Genomic DNA, 17,235 nt, shown 5'->3' with positions numbered 1-17,235 from the left:
ATCTCAAAACTTTTTCAGTGCGAATAAAATTCATTTTTGCACAGGGTTCTTTTTGTGGAGCACTTGTCTAAGAAACCCTGTATGTATGCAACTGTAATATAATTACACATTTTTCAACTGTAATCTGGGTTGATTATAGTTACTGATTTTTGTAATCTGATTACGTAATCCCGAGTAAATGTAATCCTTTACTACCCAACCCTGGTGAGAGGAGACCCTTTCACCAGACACGATCTTGCATTACCTTTGTGCATTCGCATTTATCAAGCTGCATAAATCATAAATGTTATTTACAATACTGAGGACTCTTTCTGCTATTCAACAGTAGTTAAAACGAAAGTGCGGCTGTGACTGAGCTTCTGTGTCTTTTTGTTACAGGAGCCCCGCGTATTTCTCTCGTATTATTATTTTATTTCTCGCCCCGGTGACATCTGAGGAAGCAGCGGTCTCTGGCTATTTGATAATTTTGTTAACTTTTCACCTCCGTTCAATATCCTGTCAGGGCGGCTGAAGGCTGTGCATACCTCGTGCCATTATCTGCAGCAGCCCGTGGCTTATTGTAATGGTTCCCTTCAATCACGGGAGGATGTATTTGAATTCATAATAGCGGCAGAATCTGCGTCTAATCTGCCGCCGCGGAGCCGCAGTGTGCGCTCACCCGCACTAATGGAGGGAGAGTCTCAGTGAGGAGGCACTGACAGGAGCACTACGGTGTGTGTGCGCGCGCGCGTCTGCGTGCGTGTGTGTAAAACATCAATCTTAATGCGTCATTTCTTTTTAAAAATCTTATTTTTTTTTCCTCGAAAGTTAAATTATTCGGATAATAGGTTGTGATTAAGTTTGTTTTAGAATTTTTGCCGTCCAATTTATTATAAATGGTGTATTTATTTGGTGCCACTTTACAGTAAGAATACCTTTATCAGTGTTTATAAATGTTTAGAACTGTGTTATTAATCAAGTGCAAAAACATTATAAATAATTAATAAGCTGTTACAGATGAAAAAAAAAAAAAAGGCATCAGTGACCTATTGCTTGCCAAATAGCGAGCCCACATTTATGTGTACTCTTCAGCCTCAGTTTTCAGTTCTCAGTTAATTTGTCTTCTCCATCTGCAGCATTTCTACCTGTCAGTTTCATCAGATATTTGTCAGTAAGTTTCTCGCATTAACCACTGCCAGCATATCTTAATAGTCAAATTTCATTCGGCAACAAATTAACCAGATTAGCTGATTCATACATTAAGACTTTGGCAAGATTGTTTACTTTGACATTTTCAATATCCATTGTTTTATACTTTACTTTTTTAGATTTTGTAAAGTATTTTTAGTTTATTATTAGTTAATTATTAGTACCACTACTAATCAATAGTAATCAGCAACTGAATCTTGTCAAATAGTGATCCCGCACTGATGTATGAAAACTTTTTTTTTACTTTTTAAACTTGTTTATAATTGTTTATTAATTATTTATAAAATGTTTGCAGCCAAATTAATAACCTAATTAGAAATAGTTCTACTCACTTATTTTAATAAATTATGGGGAAACTGGCAAAGGAAAATGAGACACTTAAAATACAAGAATTGACATGCAGTAAACTCTATTTTGCACGTACACAATGCATATTTCCCACAAGGCACCATAGGGTATTTTTTCTGACAGATATCTGACAAACTTTCACATTTTCACTCCATCATATAATATCCGTGCTGGCACCTAAAGATAGTTGCATAATCCGCTGACACAATGACTTTCCCATTATGATGTTTGGCCTCTAATCCTCCGCTTCAGGAGAGGTCAAATCTCCCCAAATTCTCCGGTCGCGGCCTTTTTACGCCGCACCGCCAATTATTGATACCTTATTCCAATAGGCGATGGGTTTCATTTGTATTTCATTCATCGCGGAATGACCTGAAAATGTGTCAAAGAGCTGACATTGTTGAAAACCAGCGATGTGGGGAAACCTCATCATTGCGCCGGCCCTTCAGCTCCTCTCGTCCAATAATTAAAACACTGTTAAAATATCAATGTCCCGCGAGAAATGAGCACACTTCTGCACAAAAAAATGGGCCACGGACATAAAAGATATATGAGGCTGTTCACGCTTTTATAATTCAGTGAAAGAAATGGAGTCTGTTCATGGTAATGTGATTTAAGGTATTGCTGCTTTCTAATGTCTGCGGCCCTGAATATATCCCCGCTATTCGACCTGCATTGAAAATGACCTTCCGCAGCTCACTGTGGCTGCACACTGACACTGTTATTGATGTCATGTGGAAATGTTATTTTACACAAAGCCTGCTGGCTGGTCTCATATCTCTGTGTTTTATTAAGACAGGGCCGTGGTAAGGTATCCCCAGCTCAACAAATGCACATACACATATACACACACACACACCTTCTTCTTATTACACTGTATGGTTTCATTACCTCTGTTTGTTTAGTAGACCTGTAAACAGTGCGAGCTGATCTGGTATCTGTAGCTCGCAGCCTCGCCTGGGCCAGACACAAACACATTGCTTTTAATGAGGCTCCAGAACTGCCTGCACACTCCTCCACTCCACACCATTAATATTGTATTGTTCATATCATGAACTCCTAGGTTACAGCGAGCATGCATTTTTCATTGCGATAATCCTTAATTATTTTTATGCACCCTTAATCTTTCATATAGTTTCAGTGTTTTGCTTAAATATTTAATGGCATGATGATGCGGCTTGTCTTTCAGGACTCGGCTTTCTCAGACGAGGGGAGAGATGGAGAAGAGGAGAGAGGAGGTGGTGGTGCAGGGAGAAGAGACAGAGAGAGATGGATGAGAAAAGGGATTTTTAACGCCTCTCCTAATATAAGCCTCCTCCTCCTCCTCCTCCTCCTCCTCCTGCTCTTCCTCCACGGCACTGCACTGTCTGGTTGAGTGACTAGGCCTCCAGCGGAGACGCTGTTTTAATTCACATCAACACTGACCTCATTCAAAATAATCCTCTCTCCTTTAATCGCTTTTATTCTGGAGCTGCAACTCATTTCTTCATAGTTAACTGCAAGCGAAAATAGATGACACACAAAAAACAGGAAATAACTTTAAAAAACTTGACTATATTAATTTTGGAATTCTTATAAATCATATCAAACAACACCAAAATTAGTAGTAGTAGTAGTAGTAGTAGTAGTAGTAGTAGTAGTAGTAGTATGACAATAAGCAGTAATTTAAAATATTTAAACAGGTAGCTGTGTTGCATGTAACCAATAAGTACAGTATTTTTATTTAATTCAAACTGACTTTTTATTCCATTTTACTTATAATAAAGGTATAGTATGTAACATCCCCCCCCCCCCAAAAAAAACAATGTGTCTCTCAGTCATCACTTATGACTCACAAGAAGTGTGTCTGTATCTGCAGAGACCCTGCCTGTATTTTTTATTTTCTCATTTTCTTGCTCTGTTTGGGATGTTTCCAAAACATCAGTACTTCCTGGGAATGAGACTCACCAATAAACCATCTTTGTGGTGCATCTATAAACAGCTCTGAGAATTCCTACTGACTCCACCTTTAATTCTAATTGACTTCTTATTCAACTTTATTTAAATTAATAATGAAATGAGGTAGCAAATTATTTAAAGGAAAAAATATTCAAATACTTTCTCTTCTTTGCACGTCTACAAAGCCCCCACTCCAGAGGTTCTTGAGTTTTCTCAGCTAAGGACCCCTTACAATATAGAAATCTACCAAGGACCCAGGGAATGTGATGTTGCCTTTTTTTTTTTTTAACATTTCTGTTTAATTACATGAAAGAACAACATATTTTAAATACAAGTCTTTTGTCGTAATACATTTCTCTTATTTGCACTATGTCAGCACAGAATACCCACGACATACGTACACACACCAAGGGAATGTGTTTCAAACTTTGTGCATACATGCAATAAAATACAGATTCTGATTATTTTAAATATTATTTTGAATAAATAAATTAATCTGGCACCTTTTCATGGACCCCCTGGCAGAGTGGGAGCCTATTTGACAGCCACTGCCCTAGTCAACACAAAATCAAGGCTAGAACTATACTCCCATAAAAGGTGCAATTTCATATTCTTGCTATTACAGCATATAATAATAGAGAAGAAGGGGTTCTTATGTTATAATTAATTGTGCAAGTTTTCTTAAATATTAAATTTATTAAACATAAAAGCTCAAACTTTTAAAGTAAATACCCCCCACCCATTTTGTACCCACAAGATTTTTCTTTTTGGTACGTTGGGTGTAGCCTCAACAGGGGACAAAACACTCCACTGATTAAGCGGTTAAGTGAGCCAGCCAACATTAACTTGTCAGAGCAGCAGCAGAGGCTGAGAGGTGAGAGAAGTGGTGTTATGACTTCTTAGAATCCCTGCGCTGGCTCAGAAAATAAGTCTTAAAAAATAGATAATCAGAGCGAACACTGGAGGAATGAAATTGTGCAGCATTTGAATCAATGTGTGTTGTGAATGTGATAGAATACAGCCTGAGTCCCTGGATGAGTAAATATTAATATATAAAACCTATAACATATGTTAACATATTAAAAAGTAGCTGTCTAATATAAAAAGCGTAAAAAAAAGTAAATGTATTCCAAAGAAAGCTAAAGTGAAATAACTTTGTCATCAAGTCAAAGGTCAATCTCCACATAATTTCTTACTGGCTTCAGGCTGCTAATGCTTTTACAGTGAGTGAAGTATCATTGTGCCCTTGGCTTCAGACTCTCAGCTGAGTGGCAGATGGGCAGAGTTGTTGCTGGTTCAAAGGTCCATCCTTGGATGTGTTTATCTCCACACCTAGCACTGAGCGAGCGCAGTTTAATTCAAGCATCACGCTCAGGGATCCATTAATCCCATCTAGTGATATGATAGGAAGCGAGATGGGATAAATCTCCACCAATACCATTAGTGATAATGTTACTGTAATAATACCTATAGTTTTGTGGTCGTGTGTGTGCATGTTTGTCTGTGAGTATGTGTCGTTATATATAGGGTAGTTCTAAGTAATCTGGTTATAGATCAAGCCCATGTTGATTGATAGGCTATGAGGATGAAGCTGAAATGAATAAAAGATTATGTTAAAGGTCAGAAACTGTTTCCTTATGATTAGAGCTTGTCTGTGAAAGGAGTTCAGACGGACAATACAAAACATTATTTACATCCCACACCATTCATGGGATCTTCACTGTTGGGAGAGATGCTGAAGCAGGTTCTAAATGGAGTAAAGTTCACATGTTGGTTTCGTTTACTTTAACTACAGATTATCAAGCGATTCTGAATATGCATCTGCCATAATAAATTAAGTGTGCCACAGTGTTGCACTGTGTATAATACAATGAATAATATAATGAATAATATAATGTAATGAATATGGGCATTGTGCACTAGAGGTGTCACAAAATACTGGTACTGACAATAATTGTGATATAAAAAAGAAGAAAAAAAAAGAACTAATATCATGTAAATAATCCAATGCCTCTTAATCAAACGGTATGTTTTTAAGTCAGTTATGGTTACAGACTCTCTTTCCACCTACCTCAGCTCATATTTTGAGTCTAATTCATGTGCCAAAAAGAGACATAAATTTAACTGATAGCATTTTTTTTTTTGTCGTTGTTGTTTTTATTTTCTATAGAAATCAGAATAATTCCATTATTGTGAATTCTTTTGGCCATAAAAACTGTGTAGGGAAATTCTGATATTGTGTCAACCCTACTGTGCTTTGTAGTTTATTTTGAGCAGTTCCCACACACACCGTCCTGCCGTAAATAATCACTATGTTGCCAAATAAATTAAAATAGAGTATATATTTGTGACACTCCAGTGGGGTCAAATGGGTTTGGAGCTGGTGCCACAGGGTAAAGTGGTAGCAACAGACATCTATTGCTTGTTTATATCTTTTCATTGAATTGAATTTTGATAAAACCAAACATATCAGTAGCCTTAATCCTTTAAAGCAGCTACAAGAAGTGAGCTGAATTAGCCAATCTTGTTGCAGATGGTCTTCTTAACATATGTGGATCATATAGAGGTATCATAATTAAATTGAGATTGTTTCATAACCAGTTAAAAAGTGCTTGTAGTAGCAGCTTTAAGTCAATAAAATAGGTCATACAGTCCGTTGTTGAATGTAAACTGATACATTATTCTGATTGGACATTCTAATCTGTAAATTCGACTGCTATGTATCAGAAGGTTATGGAAATTTCAAAAATTAATCCTTTAAACTTGTTTAGAATTTAACACACAAATATATAAAGAAAGCTGATTTAGCTGTCTTCATTAGGTATCTCTGGCTCACATTTCAGAGGGGAAAGTTACCAGTTTGTAATGAAAATCAATAAGATAATAGTCGTCAGTTCCCAGGGCTGCTAAGTTTTCATCCAAAGTGAAATATAAGTCCAGGTCTGTGGTCAGTGAATGCATCTGTCCTCTTCCCCCCCTCCTCCTCTCCTCAGTCCCCTCCTCCTCCCCTGCAGTCCCTTCCTCTCCACACCTGTCTTATTGTACTGAGGAGACGCTCTTATCCCTTCTTCCTGATTCACTTATGTTCCGCTTTCACTGCTCTTAACTCTCATGGTGATCTTTGAGACCACCCAAGTTCTCACTGTATTTGGCTCCAGGTCATGTTTGGCTGAAGACTTCCACTACAAAATGAAATCACAGTTTGACATGTACTGGTGATTACTGGCATGCAAGTCTAGCAGTAACAGAGGAGACTTCAGTTGATTAAAAATGATTTTTTTCAGAAATCAAATTATTTTGCTGTTATTTGAAGGGACAGTTCAACCCAGAATCAAATACATATATTTTTTCCTCTTGCCTATAGTGCTATTTATCCATTCAGATCATTTTAGTATAAGCTGTCGAGATTTGGAGATATCGGCTATAGAAATATCTGCCCTCTCTTGAATATAATGGGACTAAATGGCACTCAGCTTGTGGTACTCTAAAGCACCAATAAATACATTTGAAAAACTTAAAAGCAATTTTTTCCGCAGTAGACTCTACTGGACATACTTTCTTTCAACTAGGAAGAAAAGGGTTCCCACATTAAAGTGTTCACAACAAGGTATATGGATTATCTTAATTGACCATGCCATGATTTTTCTGGAAAGAGGCAGTGTTGTTGAGCACTTTGAGCACCACAAGCACAATTGCCATTTAGTCCCACGGTGAGAAGGCAGGCGTGACTACAGCCAATATCTCCAAAGCTTGGCAACTCACACTAAAATCATCTAGATAGATAAATAGCACTACAGATGGGGGGAAATGTCTCTTCTTGATTTGAGGTTGAACTGTCCCTTTAACAGTACAGATAAATGTGGGCTCATTATTTGGCAAACAACTGGTCACTGTTGCCCTTTTATTTCATGTGTTGTAACTGCATATAAATGATGTATTAAGTGTTTACAACCTAATTAATGACTTAAGTATAAATCACTTATAAATGATTTATAAGGATAGTTTTATTGTAAAGCGGTACCCTATTTTACTATATTTTTTAAAGCTGCTACAAGGAACCTTCATATTTTTTTTTATTTTGTAGGCCCCTGTGGACAAAAGTCCTAGTTTTCCCACTGCCATAACCACAAAAGAGCCATAGAAAAGGTTGTGGTAGACAACTGGACTTGGTAGAGTTCTTGAAGACATTTGGCTCTCATCCTAGAGGCTTCTTCAGTTCTGTGAAATGTCTTCGAGAACTTCTACCAAGTCCAGCTGCCTACCACAACCTTTTCTATGAATTCCATGACCTGGATAACAGAATCTTCACAGGCAGCCACAAAAGATAACATCAAAAATAAAAATTATGGCAATAAAAATCTCCTCCTGTTTCACTTTAACTGCCTAAAGTACTATTCACTGCAACTTCACCTGAGAAAATGTAAACACGGGCTCATTTCATCTCATTTCACTGAGAATCTGATCTGGCAGGCATTAAGAATACCTATATAGGGGTGCCCCTATAGCTCAGTTGGTGGGGCGTGTGCACCATGTGTTGAGGCTATCAGTCCTCTGCAGCAGCTGCCGGTTCAATTCCCGCCTGCAGCCCATTTGTTGCAAGTGATCCCCTCTCTCCCCCTTTCTGTCATATCCTCAGCTGTCCTATCTGAATAAAGGCTAAAAGCCCAAAAAATAATAATAATAAAAAAAATACCTATTTAGAAAAAGTTGATCCTCCTATGGATGCTTATGTAGGTGATATAAAGCCATCAGTATTAAGTAGATATGGTTTCATAACCAGTGAAAAACTCCTTGTAGCCTTAAATAATATAGGGTTTGATTGGTTGTTTTATGGGTTAGTATTTTGGAACCAAAACTCATCATATAATAATGTGGAATAATGCTGCATGAACAAAGCAGGTCCTATTTATTATTGTCAAAACATTTCACTTTCTGTTATTATGATTTGGGCCATTCTGCTATACCCTCCTGTTAACAAAGTCTACGTGGCCCCTATGGAGCTATTTAACAAGACTCTAACAGCATCATGGAGAAGGACAACCATTCATCCAGGGATCCAGGACCCCTGATCTCCAAGTAGCATCCCCAGCCATGAAGAGCTCTTCTCGGGGGTCTCCACTGTGCATTTCGACAGAGTAGAGGCCTGTATGATTGTGGATGGGCTGCTTGTATAGTGTACAGCATGTCAAGGGAGGAGTGTAAGAGGAAGCTGGGGGCACCATCTCAGAGGAAGAATGGTAAATAAAATGCACTCATAGGACGCAAGAAGGGGAGGAGTAGAAAAGCATAAGGATGAAGAGGAAGAAAAGGAGGAGGAGAGTGTCTTCAGTGCTAATTAGCCACCTAGCACAGACCCTTCCTTGAAGAATACCATGATGGTGAGGACTAAGACACTCACGTACACACATGCTGAAGCACTGGGTTGTGTTGTGGGGGGTATAGCATCCTCTGAGTGTTAGGTAATTGGAGCGTTGTACCTCTAGAGAAAACTGCTGATTTCATAGGAAGTGCTAACAGGACCTTTGTGTGCCATGTTTCCCTTTTCCAGGGAGCCAGCGGGGCCAGACAGAGAGAGCTATGGGCCTATAGTGGGAACAGACCCAGCCATACCTGAGTAGGGCCAGCCACAGCGGTAATGAACCTCTTCACATGGCCGTTCACCCAAAAGGAAAAGAGGTGGATAAAGAAAGGAGGACTGAGAAAGAGGAGGGGGTGCAGCCTAATTTCACAGCCGGAGAATAGCAGGTGGGACAAAAGGTCTAGCCTGAGGAGCAGAGGTGGGGGGGGGGGCTTTATTAGTGGTATTCTCTTGCCCCATTTACACCATCTCTCTCCTCGGCAATGGAGCACTTATCACAAGTGTACCCATCCAGCTCACCAATAGAAACAAGCAAACGCTATCCGTCAATGTTTACCATTAAGGATCTGTCATTTGCAGATTCACCATATGTGGCAGATTAATGGGATGCAGGCCTCTCTCTCCTCCTCTCCCTCTCCTCAGTGTACGCCCGACACACAGTGTGGCCAAACTCAATGTTATTCTGAGAAACAGAGAATGAAAACAAGCCACAGAGAATGGAAACAAGTGATAGAGAGAGGAGCGAAATGACAGTGTCACACAGGCAGACTTTCAGAGTTAAAGGAGAGATATGTTACATATATACTGTACTAAATCATAAATGACAATGATATGTCATCAGAGATTAAGGAAACATGCCAAATTCAAATACATGGTACTAAAATTCATGCTGAATGTTCGTCAAATGAGTTTTCTTATGAGCCGTAAGAAATTATCGATAATCTTTTCAAAGGAGTAGATGTTTATAAGAGTTAAATTGAGCAATATGTAAATGGGAGCTAACAGCCATAAAGGCAGGAAGGCACTTAACTCCAACTCCAGAGAGTGTATTTTCAGAGCAGTGGGCTTTTTTTCAGGATAAAAGGCTTAGCTTTACATTGACAGACAACTGACAGAGTTATAAAAAGCTGATCAACTTTGAGTGAAGGACTTGTACACTTGTCTTGTGCTTGTAGATTCAGTTTTGCTGCAACCTGTCTGAGCTTTGAATCTGGGAGGAGAGAGCAGGGGGAACAACTCACACCAATATTTTGAATTTGAACTGCAGTATCAATTTTTGTTACACTGATGTGTTACACAATAGAGCTTTAATTTTGCAGTCTTCATCAGGCCATTGCAGTAACTAAACTAGCTGGTCAATAAAGTGGATTACTGCAAGCTCAGCATTTGTGCTTCTGGTAGCTTGATACAAAGTGAAGAATGTTGGATAAATTTTATTCATTCCAAATAGCCATTATTCAAAAATCAAAAGTCAGTGACACATATTAATATAATCTCATAATTATTATATCACAAGAGTAAATGTGCAAACAAAGTGTTTCTCCGTCTTCATCAGGTTTGTGTTGCAATATAGTTTTGGTTGACAATCCTGTCTCTTAGAAACTATGTTTACATTCTACTGATAAATTTTTCCAATTATGTTATGGCAAGACACATAATCACAGCCTGGATTATGTTGTTGGAGTGAGGGAAGTGCTTCATTTGTGTATAAAACACATGACCGTGACACTGGAGACTGGGGGTTTGTATTGCAATCTGCATTAAACCAAGACCATGATCTTGTGCCTAAACATGACAATAAAAGTTGAGTCATGCTGTAGTTGAGGGAGGATACTGGAGAAAAAAAATGAAATTCACACGCTTAATGAACATTTTAATAGCTTAATGAACTATTAACTATTAACTATTAACTATCGACATTTTGCAACTTGCCAAAAAAAGTTCATTAAAAAATTTCCTCAATATGATGATACCTGTGTGGGGTTACATTTCTTCCAAAACATATTCACTGTTGCAAATTACTTGTAAATAAATGTGATTTTAGGGAGATGGGACTTCAGTTGAGGATTAGTTCTATAGGGAAGTCATAAGGGCTTGAGCAAGAACGACTGCAACTATTATTGTAATCCCAAACTAGTCCTGAGAATAAAATATCTTAAAAGCTATAACAGCCAGATGTAACTGCTTCACCTTTTGTATTTATCTTCATCTCAACAATAAAGATTAGTAGACATGCCTTACAACAGAGCCATAAGGTAGTTGATGGGCCCCAGGAGACGCTATTATGATGGGCCCTAATGCACACCAGTTACTGGTGATGAAGGACCATTAAGCCTATACCTATACAGAGGAAACAGCTTGTACTGATCAAAAAGTTTAGGAAACAACCATTCTATAAAAACACAGTTTAAATAAACTGCTTTTGATCAAGTAATCTGCTCACAGTCTTCTTTTGTTTTTTCACACATGACAACATTTGGACAAGCAATTTTAAATCTATGGTAATTCTTTTTTTTTTTTTTTTTACTTTACTACCATGACGCTTCGCCTCATGAGGCTGCTGCTGTGTGCCCAGTGAAATCATGATGATAAGAAAAAAGTAAATTTCTCAAAGGTGAGTCAATGAGATGCAGCAGCAGAACTACAGTAAGCCATAATTTCTATACAGTACAGGACTGTATTATAGGGTATTTGAATTATACAATACAGTCATTTAATTTGTACATTAATTTGATAAGCATTTAAAACAGCTGTACGGTATTTTGAAACAGTCAGTAAATAGTCAGGTTGTCTGTTCCATTACTTTATATTTATTTAATAAGTATATAAATGTCAATAATGTCAATAATCCTAATCTGCATTAGAAATGCAAAAAGATATAAAAATGTTTTTAATAATCATTCACTTGTAGTAATCAATTTGACCTAGACGGATGTGATCACTATAAAACAAAGAGCCACGGAAAGTGCTGACTGTTAAAGTTATCACAAACTTGACATTGGACAGCATCAATATACATACACTCTTCAATCATCACTGTATTGTCTGTACTGTTCTCTACCCAGTACATTGTTGGAGGGCCCCAACCTCATGGGCCTCAGTGCAACTGCACTGATTGGCTATATTTACACCACTGCCTCACAATAAAACAGAATTAATCACCCTCAATAACAATCAATTTATAAAAATGCACAAAAAGCATCACTCAATACACATAATTCTAAAAACAATGGGCATAAACCACAACAGCTCTGAAAAGGAACCACTTGTAATCAAATAGAGAAGCCTGGTGGGAACAGAATTACATGAGAGTGTGAATTTCCCATTGTTCATTTAGCTACAAATTAGGAGAAAGTACATAAATGGATGAAAAGAAACTGCAGTTCAACAAACACTATCACTTAACAGTAACTATGAGTTCAGCAGTTGTGCTCTTAATTAGAGACATGAAAATTGTACGTAGTAAAGTAAAGAATGTGGAATAACATTTTTATCTTAAAACGACCTTAAAACAACTCCACTACACAACTTAGCATAGGCCTATATATACAGATAATTAAGCTCTCTGCGCCAGCCTTCTCTGTCACCATCTTTGATTATGTGTGGTCTGCCCAGCCCCCTGCACGCACGCACACACACACGCACACACACACACACACACACACACACACACACACACACACACACACACACACACACACACACACTGTAGTTAAAGCAAGGCAGTCAAGCTGTTGTTGAGACACTGACTTCTTTTCTCCTAATGCACACTGGGCATCTTTGTCACCGATTTGGGCTGAATGGTGACCCTCTGCCAAAGAGGAGGAAAGGGAAGAGAGGCGAGACAGGGCGAGGGTGACACTCAGGTGGTCCTGACTCCATCTTTCTTTCTCGCACTCTTTCTCCCTCTCTGTTGGACAAACATCTCCACACTGTGGTCCGTCTGTCTGTGTGGCTCTCTTCACCCTCGAGGCCATTTCTGCCCATTCAACAGGGTCCTATAAGTAAGCGAGTGAACAAGGAGGGGGGTGGAGGATGAGACGGAAGGAGAGAAGGGCAGACAAATCATTTGGGTTCTCCCCTTTTTGTTGTGCTCTTCCTCTGAGCAACACAAGGGAACACAAAACAACACAAAGGAGAAAGTTCTGTTCCTTTTCCTGACCCCCTTCCTCTCCCTTGTAAGCCCTGAAAACACACACACACACACACAGACACACACATACAGAGGAGGTCCTTTCTTAACTACGACTTCTCTAACCCATGTCACAAAGGCCCCCTGCTCCCTGCCCTGTGCCGGAGGAACCACAAGGTCTGGCTTTCTGTGTGAAAACCGCCCTACAAATTAGTCCATATCAAGAGAGATGAGGATGGATGAAGATAGAGACCAAGAGACGAGGGATGGGATGAGAAAGGGAGCGAGAGAGAGAGAAGTGGCCAGGAGGGGTGCACAAGTGGGGCAGGAGAGGGACAGGAGAGGCCAACCTGCCCCAGAAGTTATCACTCATTTCCAAACAAGACAGAAAGAGTGAGGGTGAGGGGGGAGAAGAGATACTGGAGGGGGAGGAAGGGGGGCCAGAGGGAGGTAATGAGTAGGAGAGGCCAGACTTCCCTGAAGTTATCCCTCATTTCCGTTATGCTTTTGTGCCCCAATGGCCTCCCTCAGAGGGGCTCTGGTGGCTATTGTTGGTGCCAGACTGCTGGAGAGGAGAGGAGAGGAGAGGAGAGGAGAGGAGAGGAGAGGAGAGGAGAGGAGAGGAGAGGAGAGGAACAACAAGAAACAAGAAAGAATTTTTTTTAAGGCTTTAGGTGAGCGAGCAAACCCTGTGCAAGTGAGAAGATGTTTTTTTAGTTGTTCTCAAACTTTTTTCAATAAGTTACCCCCTTTGAAATATTTACAATATATACATTTTTGACTATATCTATAGATTTTTGGTGGAAATAAAAGCATACTGTATATAAAGAGGTATAATACACTCACAGTGAATGTGCTTGCATTAGTTGCTTTCTGCTTCTGTGATATTTTATGGCCATTGACAGTTTTCACTACTTAAAGCTACACAGAGTTTTAAGTGGCTATGAAACCATCTCAATTAAATACTGATGCTGATATGATTATAATATAATTATTTTATGAATTATACATGACTGATATTTTTTAAATTAATATTTTTTAAAAAGCTCACATATCCTTTGCAGTACTCCAAAGTACTCCTAAGGGTATTTGAGAAACACTAAACCTAGAGGACTTATGACTGAAACCTACTTTTTAAAAGACCAGTACGTAGGATTTAATGGCAGCCTCCATGGAAGAGGACTTATCAATGGCTCATTCTACGGAAGCAAAAACATGATTCTTAGTGTGTGATTATACACTCATGAAAATATACTTGAATGAATATTAGATTCCATTTCTTATATATTCTGCAAATAAATCCCTGTAAATCATCTGGACCTTTAAATAAGACAAACTATTACCAAGGTTAACACTGATAATAGGAGCACAGGAACAAAAGAAACTGTGTTGGGAGACCTGAGTTATGTTTGTATGTTTTTCAGTGGCTAAACGGAGACTTAATGTGAACCGTTTGTCAGGGTGTGGTTATTGTTAGTTATTTCTGCTTAAATTTAAATTGAAGCTCTGTGGTTGTATACTGAGTTGACTATACAATGTGTCTGTGAATGACAAAAAATAAGATTATATTATATTGTTGGATCAGTTTTACAACACTCAGAGCATCAGAGTCAATGCATCAAAAGATGCACACAGAGTAAAATGCAAAAGCAAGGGTATTCACAAATATGGCTTTACTGAGTAATTACAATAAAAGCAAAGGTCTTTTTTTTTTCATATTCAATCAAGTAGTGCTTATCTTCTTCAAGTGCCACACTTTAATACTACTACTACTAATATTTTAAACTTTCTTAAATGTATTTACATCTAAGTGTGATTTGTCCTTGAACTGTGATGGGGGCCACTTGTTTCATTTACAAGACAATTTATTATGTTAGTGTGTCAGATACACATACCTAACATCTAGCATTTTCTATGGTGTTTTTTCTTCCCAATTAAACTCAGCTGATCTTTTCTTGTGGCCTGGCATACTATCAACTTCACAAATTTAGCTCATTATGATTATCAAAAGCCATTATTTCTCTCTTCAATGCCACTTCCCACTGTAAACAATCTCTTAATAAAGACAATAAAGGCCATGAAATGATCTCAGAAGATATGAATTTTTAGAACAAATCAGACTCCATAGTTGGCCTTGTACTGTCAGATGCAATTAAATCAGTGTGCTGAGGGGACCATATGTATTTCAAATCAGTTCCAGTCGAAAGCCATTCAGGCACTTCCACAGCTCTTTTTAACCACATGGGGGAAAGTGCATTGTTATTGAGAACAGGAGGAGGTTATATGCATCTTGGTGCATTTGTCACATACAGTAGGGTGCAGTGAGAATGGCGATATATAATGAAATGTCACAGCAATCAACTGGCCTTCAAATGGGTTAGTTTGACAGCTGATTTGCAGCTAGGTGGTGGGATACAAACTGGGAGAGGATGGGAATGTGTGACGTGATAGAGAGATACTTGGTAAATGTAGGCTCAGTGAGGAAAAGCTCCAAATAAAACTGGGAGGCAGACACAGATCTACTTCAGAGACAGCGCAATGACCAGCCAAATACAGACAGGCTGCATGATTTACACTCAAGTCAATATTAAGACAGATCCACAAACAGACTGTGCTGCTTATAGAGTTTCTTATAGGCTGAGAGCAAGACAGACAAACGGCCAGGCCGCCAGACAGACAGGTTGGTGTCACAGAGAGCTGATGGACAGGTTTGACTGACAGGCAGACAGACAGGTCTGTGGCAGCCCAGTCAGTCCCATTATGGCGCAGGGGTGTTCCCTCTACAGTGGAAGCTGTCAGTCCTCTATCGCTCAAATGACAAGCCACTCTAGCCGGGGACGCGCCGCAACGGGCTGAGAAAGCATGTCATCTTTTTCTTTTCTTCCCCCTCTCGGCGATGTCTCGCTCGATAAAGGAGCAGCCGCCAGAACAATAGGAACGACGGACTAGAAAAGGACAGAGAAAGACAGAGAGATGGGGGAGAGGGCGAGAGGGAGAGCGCGAGACGGGGCGTTTTGACATCTGAATTACATTTCTATCGCCTCAGACACGAGAGAAGAATGGAGGAAAGAAAGGAAGAAGGAAGGAGGGAGGGAGGGAGGCGGGACGGCAAACCATCACTTAGATGTTTATTTTAACTTCACTGTATTTGGCTGGCATCTAAAAAACTCAAACCTCTGCGCCTGTGACATGTGCTCCTTGAATATGGCTGCAGGGAAGGAGCTTACAGAAAAGTGATAGGCTGTTCGTGTTATTTGACAAGTGCAACAAATGTACGGGAATTTGGCTTGGAAGCAGTTTTTAAAGAGTTTCGCACGCTGCGGTCTACAAATACCACACATGAGGCCTGACAAAAGGACGCTGCAATCTGACAATTATGACAGCACACTCGAAAGACTGCCGCTCAAATATGACGGAGAGGAGATATCTGACACCACCTGTCCATGTGCAGTGAGATGCTTCCTTTTAGCTTTGCTTTGAGCCACTTTTCATATCACAAAACTATTTCTCCTTCGTATCAAGTGTTACATTGCTGTCAATTGTGGTCAGGTTTGGGGAGTAACAGATTGTACGTAACAGGATTACATAATTGGGATCCAAAAAAAAAGGTAACTGTATTCCATTAGAGTTACAGAAAAAAAAGATGTAATCAGATTACAGATACATTTAATAAAAAATGGGATTATTAGCAGGGTTATGATTTTAAAATAAGTTTTAAAATAAAGAATGATGTACTATAGGCATTGCACACACATTAAAACATTTATGAGTCTCTAACACCACTCACACCACATGTTTATTCAGGTGGAAAATTTTTGTCATTAAATCAGAAAGGAGGAACAACACCACACTGCAGTGACAGTTCTGCCTTCAGCTGTGAAAATACTGTCATCATCCAAGAACTCAACATCTAATTTAATTAAACATTTACAGCTAAATCCAGCTGCTAACTTTAGCTACGCAGACAGACAAACCACCAACGTCAAGCTACGCAGACCAACCACTATTGTTAGCAACACAGAAATCCAGTGAACCTGTCAATACTACTGCTACAACTACTGCCACTACTGACAAATATCTGGGGACTGCAGGTGGTGATAGTGTGCGGATAAAAACACAAACCCCAGACCTGAATAAGTTTAGGTCAGTTTATTTAATGTTTGAATGTAAAGAGCTAACGTTACTTAACAAATTACATTTAAATGTGCATAATTACAGCTGCTTATCTAGATGTGCATGACAAAGGAAGGGTTTGCAGGAAACAAAAGCT

This window comes from Lutjanus erythropterus, chromosome 14 (assembly GCF_056507025.1).
Source record: "Lutjanus erythropterus isolate fLutEry1 chromosome 14, fLutEry1.hap2, whole genome shotgun sequence".
Classification (NCBI taxonomy): Eukaryota; Metazoa; Chordata; class Actinopteri; order Lutjaniformes; family Lutjanidae; genus Lutjanus; species Lutjanus erythropterus.
The sequence above is the reverse complement of the archived record's forward strand: the minus strand, read 5'-3'. Positions refer to the sequence as shown.